The sequence below is a fragment of the Colobus angolensis genome, unplaced genomic scaffold, assembly GCF_000951035.1.
Source record: "Colobus angolensis palliatus isolate OR3802 unplaced genomic scaffold, Cang.pa_1.0 Scaffold119, whole genome shotgun sequence".
In the NCBI taxonomy this organism is placed as follows: Eukaryota; Metazoa; Chordata; class Mammalia; order Primates; family Cercopithecidae; genus Colobus; species Colobus angolensis.
The window spans coordinates 7,406,741-7,413,517 of NW_012113030.1; the positions used below are offsets into that span (position 1 = coordinate 7,406,741).

The following is a 6,777-nucleotide window of genomic DNA, read 5'->3' on the forward strand; positions in this document are numbered from 1 at the left end:
TTTTATTTTATTGAGACGGAGTCTCACTCTGCTGCCCAGGCTGGAGTGCAGTGGCGCTACCTCGGCTCACTGCAAGCTCTGCCTCCTGGGTTCAAGCAACACTTCTGCCACAGCCTCCCGAGTAGCTGGGATTAGAGGCGTGCACCACCATGCCTGGGGCTAATTTTTTATATTTTCAGTAGAGATGGGGTTTCACCATGTTGGCCAGGCTGGTTTGGAATTCCTGACCTTAAGTGGTCTGCCTGCCATGGCCTCCCAATGTGCTAGGATTATAGGCGTGAGCCACCGTGCCCAGCCTCACTGAAACCTTGTAATAACTGTCTGAATTTGACACTACTGTTATATTTATTCTACAGACAAGGCACAGCGAAGTTAAATAACTTACTTAAGATCACTCAGCTAAGTAGGTAAAATTTTTTTTTTGAGACAGAATCTCGCTCTGTCGTCCAGGCTGGAGTGCAGTGACACAATGTCGACTCACTGCAACCTCCACCTCCAGGGTTCAAGCGATTCTCCCACCTCAGCCTCATGAGTAGCTGGGACTACAGGCACCCACCACCACGCCCAGTTAATTTGTGTATTTTTAATAGAGACGGGGTTTCACCATATTGGCCAGGCTGGTCTCGAACTCCTGACCTTGTAATCCGCCCACTTCAGCCTCCCAAAGTGCTGGAATTGCAGACGTGAGCCACTGCGCCCGGCCCCTAAGTGGGTAAATTTCAAAGTGTGTTAGTCCCTGCTGCAGAACCCCATGCCCTAGAATAGTACCATCTCCAAATCTCAGGCTCTGGAGAGCTGGCAGGCAGTACGGCAAGCGGCCCCGAGCAGCCCCGGGTTCCATGACTGTGGGTGTCAGTTGCAGCTGGCTGTGTCTATTTCCTCATTGGGAAAACGAGAGTCATGGAGGTGAACCTACCTCTCTGGTTTTGGGAGTCCTTGAGGAGTTAAGATGTGCCTAGCATGTGGCACACAGGCTCAGGTAGACGAAGCTTGGGTAGCACAGGACCCAGGCAGGAGTCCCCACCATCCCATCCCCACAATGTCAGTGTGACCCGGCCCTGCGGCTCTCTGCTGACTATTATGGGTTGGGTGGCACTGCCCAGCGCTCCAGCTGGTGTTGAGGCAACAGGAAGGACAGAGAGGAAGTTAGGGCACATCCCTCCCCCATGCCAGGTAGCAGTGAAGAGGTCAGGCCACTTGGTGTATTTGGAGTCTGGCATTCCACTTTCATATTATTTTTATCCCTAGAGGAAAAGGTGTGCAGAATTTAGCCAGGTGCAGTGGCTCACACCTGTAATCCCAGTACATTGGGAGGCTGAGGAGGAAGGATCGCTTGAGGCCAAGAGTTCAAGACCAGCCTAGGCAACACAGTGAGACCGTCTGTCTCTACAAAAAATTTAAAAATTAGCCAGGCATAGTGATTCATGCCGGCAATCCCAACCTTTTCAAAGACTGGGGTGGAGGATCATATGAGCCCAGGAGTTCGAGGCTGCAGTTAGCCATGATCACGCCACTGCACTCCAGCCTGAGCAACAGAGTGAGACCCTGTCCCTTGAAAGAAAGAGGCCGGGCGCTGTGGCTCGTGCCTGTCATCCCAGCACTTTCAGAGGCCGAGGTAGGCGGATCACGAGGTCAGGAGATGGAGACCATCCTGGCTAACACAGTGAAACCCTATCTCTACTAAAAAATACAAAAAAATTAGCTGGGCATGGTGGCGGGTGCCTGTAGTTCCAGCTACATGGGAGGCTGATGCAGGAGAACAGCGTGAACCCAGGAGGCAGAGCTGGCAGTGAGCCAAGATCATGCCACTGCACTCCAGCTTGGGCGACAGAGAGAGACTCTGTCAAAGAAAGAAAGAGAGAGACAGAGAGAAAGAAAAACATTTAAAAACTGAACCCACCCCCCGCCGCCAGCTGGGCACAGTGGCTCACACCTGTAATCCCAGCAGTTTGGGAGGCTGAGGCAGGCGGATCACTTGAGGCCAGGAGTTGGAGACCAGCCTGGGCAACATGGTGAAACCTGGTCTCTACTAAAAATACAAAAATCAGCCAGGCATAGTGGTGGGCGCCTGCAATCCCAGCTACTAGGGAGACTGAGGCAGGAATATCACTGGAACCCGGGAGGCAGAGATTGCAGTGAGCCAAGATCCCGCCACTGCACTCCAACCGGGGTGACAAGAGTGAGACTCCGTCTCAAAAAACCAACAAACAACAAAAACCCTCCAATTCCTACCAGCTGTGTGGCCTTGGGCAAGTCACCTAACCTATCTGTGCCTTAGTAAAATGGGAATAATAATATACCTGCCTTAGGGTGTGGTAAGAATTCAACGAGTTAGAAACGTACAGCTGAGTGCATAGCGCTGGTTTTCAGTGGCTGTCATACGCATGCTAGCTGCTGTTATCACTGTCCACACTCATCCTCTCACCCCACAAAGACTCCACCCTTCCTGGCCCTTGTTTATTACAATCTGGGGAACTTTCTGTGCATCGTAATTTGTCTAACTGTAAGCCCAAAACAATGGTATTGCAGATGGCATTTCCTTTGTAACGTTTTAACCAGAAATGGGAGCTTTCAACACACATTGTTCCATTGCTTCATCTTTTCACTTAATGTGCCGGATATCTGTCTTCCTATCTGTACAGATATCAACCCCATTCATCCCCAAAGCATCAAAAACAGTCCACTGTCTGCCCAAGTCATGCTTATTAACTAAACGCCATTCAATAACAATGGTAAGGAGAACAATGAGAAACAGGGCCAGGTGCAGAAGCTCACACCTGTAATCCCAACATTTTGGGAGCCCTAGGCAGATGGATCACTTGAGGTCAGGAGTTCGAGACCAGACTGGGCAACATGGTAAAATCCCATCTCTACTAAAAAAAAAAAAAAATTAGCTGCATGTGATGGCAAGTACCTGTAATCTCAGCTACTCAGGAGGCCGAGGCAGGAGAATCCCTTGAACCCGGGTGGTGGAGGTTGCAGTGAGCTGAGATCACACCACTGCACTCCAGCCTGGGTGACAGAGTGAGACTCCATCTCAAAAAAAAAAAAAATTGGATTTGGTTTAGATGATTTTGTCTTGCTGTTGGGTAATGTAAGTGTTCTGAACACATTTGAGGTAGGCTGTGCCTGTGAGGTCAAGGCTGCAGTGAGCCAAGATCGTGCCACTGCACTCTAGCCTGGACAACAGAGTTGAGACCGTGTCTCAAAAAAAAAAAAAAAAAGGTAGGCTATGATGTTCGGTAGGCTAGGTGTATTAAATCCAAGTTGATTTAGGATATTTTCAACTTATGATGGGGTTTTTGTTTTGTTTCATTTTGTTTGTGTTTTTGTCTTGTTCAGTCACCCAAGCTGAGTTCAATGGTTCAACCTTGGCTCACCACAGCCTCTACCTCCTAGGCTCAAGTGATCCTCCTGCCTCAGCATCCTGGTTAACACAATGAAACCCATCTCTACTAAAAATACAAAAAATTAGCCGGGGGCGGCGGCAGGCCCCTATAGTCCCAGCTACTTGGGAGGCTGAGGCAGGAGAATGACCTAAACCTGGGAGGCGGAGCTTGCAGTGAGCCGAGATGGCGCCACTGCACTCCAGCCTGGGTGACAGAGCGAGACTCCGTCTCGGAAAAAAACAAGTCTGAACATTCTTCCTTCCTGAACATCCATCTTCTAGGATTCCTCCCTCATGACCCGGCGATCAGCCTCCTTCCCGGAGAAGCGCACATATGCTCACCAGAACACGTGTGCCAGAATGTTCACAGCAGCCCAAGATGAGAAACCGTCAAATAGCCACTCACAGCAGAATGGATAAACACATCGTGGGGCGTTCACCCTGTGGAATATTCTACACGATGAGAATGAACAAACACCATGCAAGAATGTGGACGGATTTTGTGATAGAACATTGAGGGGGCTAGGCGCGGTGATTCATGCCTGTAATCCCAGCACTTTGTAAGTCCGATGTGGGAGGATCACCTGAGGTCAGGAGTTCGAGAGCAGCCTCTCCAACATGGTGAAACCTTGTCTCTGCTAAAAATATAAAAAACAATTACGGCCAGGTGCAGTGGCTTACGCCTGTAATCCCAGCACTTCGGGAGGCCGAGGTGGGTGGATCACCTGAGGTCAAAAGTTGAAGACCAGCCTGACCAACATGGTGAAACCTGTCTCTACTAAAAATACATAAATTAGTTAGGTGTGGTGGCGGGCACCTGGAATCCCAACTACTCAGCAGGCTGAGGCAGGAGAATCACTTGAACCTGGGAGGCGGAGGTTGCCGTGAGCCAAGATTGCGCCACCGCACTCCAGCCTGGGCGACAGAGCAAGACCCTGTCAAAAGAAAGAAAGAGGCCGGGCGCGGTGGCTCAAGCCTGTAATCCTAGCACTTTGGGAGGCCGAGACGGGCGGATCACGAGGTCAGGAGATCGAGACCATCCTGGCTAACACGGTGAAACCCCGTCTCTACTAAAAATACAAAAAAACTAGCCGGGCGAGGTGAAAGAATGAGAAAAGAATTGGAATTGCTAAGTGAAAGGGCTCGCTCGCTACGCATGCTACAGTTTGGTGGATTTGCTGGAAGCTGCAGGAATTCCTGCAGGTTTGACAGAGGCTGTTTCCCTTCCACCTGTGAGTGAAAAACCATTTGGGCCGAGCACGGTGACTCACACCTGTAATCCCAGCACTTTGGGAGGCCGAGGCGGGCGGATCACCTAAGGCCGGCAGTTCAAGACCAGCCTGACCAACGTGGAGAAACCCCATCTCTACTAAAAATACAAAATTAGCTGGATGTAGTGGCGCGCACTTGTAATCCCAGTTGAGACAAGAGAATCACTTGAACTGGGGCGGTGGAGGTTGTGATGAGCCGAGATGGCACCATTGCACTCCAGCCTGGGCAACAAGAGTGAAACCCCGTCTCCAAAAAGAAAAAACGTTTAGATCCTTTGACAAGAGCTTTGCTGCTGGGCCGCCCAAGTTAATTCCAAGAGCCCAGGACTCTGACGTGCATTCCAGTGTGGCCATAATGACACTGCACTTCTCAAACCCTAGTTCTGCTTTCCCGATTCTGAAAGTAACAATTCCAAGAAGCCAGGATCATGCTATTTCCCTCTCTCCCTCCTTCCCGCCCTTGTTGCCTCCATCCTTACCGTCTCTTCCAAGAGGGTCCCCACGTGAGTCAAACGCCACTTGGGAGCACAATCCGGGCCCACAGCCAGGACCCAGGAGGTCTGGGGTCTCTCCCTGCCGTGTCTGGCAGCTGGTAGAGTCCTGGAAATCCGTCCTGTTTGCCAGAAGCTCCTGCCGGACGCTTCTGAGCACTGCCACCTCACCGGTCCCAGTAAATCTTTATAAGCGGTACAAACTAGGAGTGGCCTTGTCTCACTCTCAGGGTGTGTTTGTCCTGTCTTCTTTCCATGACTCAGAACACAAAATTACGGGGCGGCTGGCAGGGCTAGAGAGGGCTCGTGGGTGGAGGGCTGATCCCAAGTCCCCAAACCTAGTCTGGAAGTCCCAGCTTCCTGGAAGCCAGACCTGCATTGCGGCTTGCTCTTCAACCCCTTAGAGGTCTTGGCCTGGATTTTGTTTTCCCCACAACATGTCAGCTGCCCCCAGCCACCTCCAGGCCTCTTACTGTGCTCAACCCCTCCCTTCTGCAGCCTCAGGACAGACAAACATTCCTCCCTCCTCCTTGGCTCTGAGGAAGACAGCCTGGGGTCACATTCTCTACAAAAAGACCACTGTAGCTGAGTGCAGGGCCCAAGGCCTCAGTGGTAGAAAAAGCACAAACAACTCCTTTCTTGGGCCTCAATTTTCCATCTGTAACATGGGAAGATGTTGTTGGCCATAGTGACACTTTACTTTTATTTTAGAGATGGAGTCTTGCTCTGTCGCTCAGACTGGAGTGCAGTGACAACATTATGACTCACCGCAGCCTCAAACTCCTAGGCTCAAGTGATCCTCCTACCTCAGCCTCCCGAGTAGCTAGGACTACAGGCATGCGCCAAACATGCCTGGCTCATTTTTTAAAATTTTTTTGTAGAGGTGGGGTCTTGCTGCATTGCCCAGCCTCAAGCTATCCTCACACCTCGACCTCCCAAAGGGTTGGGATTACAGGAGTGAGTCAACATGCCCAGCCATCATAGCAATTCTTAACCTCTCCCAGCATACCACCGTGACTGAGAACAAGGACTCAAGGGCCAGAACGATAAGATTCATATTCCAGGTCCACACACCCTCATCAAAGTTCAGGGCCTCAGCCCCTCTGAACCTCAACTTCCTCATCTGTGCAGTGGATGGTTGCTATGAGCATTAGATAAATTTAAAACACACAGAACTGGCTGGGTGCAGTAGCTCACGTCTGTAATCCCAGCACTTTGGGAGGCCGAGGCAGGTGGATCACTTGAAGTCAAGTGTTCAAGACCAGCCTGGCCAACATGGCAGAACACCATCTCTACTAAAAATACAAAAATTAGCCTGGCGTGGTGGCACATGCCTGTCGTTCCAGCTACTCGGGAGGCTGAGGCAGGAGAATCATTTGAACCCAGGAGGTGGAGGTTCCAGTGAGCCAAGATCTTGCCACTGCTCTCCAGCCTGGGTGACGGAGTGAGACTCTGTCTCAAAAACAAAAAACAAACAAACAAACAAAAAAAACCAGAGCAGTGCCTGGCATATAGTATACGCTAGGTTCATGCAACAGCCACGAGACTGGAGTATGAATTCTCAAAGTACACATACCACGCAGGCTTAGCAAGAGGAAGTGGCTCCAACTCCAACTTTGGAAAATCT

General features: G+C 50.7%; 1 protein-coding gene across 1 annotated transcript in view; it reads right to left on the minus strand.

Annotated features, from left to right (window-relative positions):
- The window catches only part of C5AR2 (complement component 5a receptor 2), a 12,136-nt gene extending 6,794 nt beyond the window's left edge, over positions 1-5,342 (minus strand). The window contains exon 1 of the mRNA XM_011926514.1: positions 5,139-5,342. The gene's annotated coding sequence lies outside the window, so the exon portion shown is untranslated. The remainder of the gene's footprint in view (positions 1-5,138) is intronic.
- Between the last annotated feature and the right edge of the window lie 1,435 nt (positions 5,343-6,777).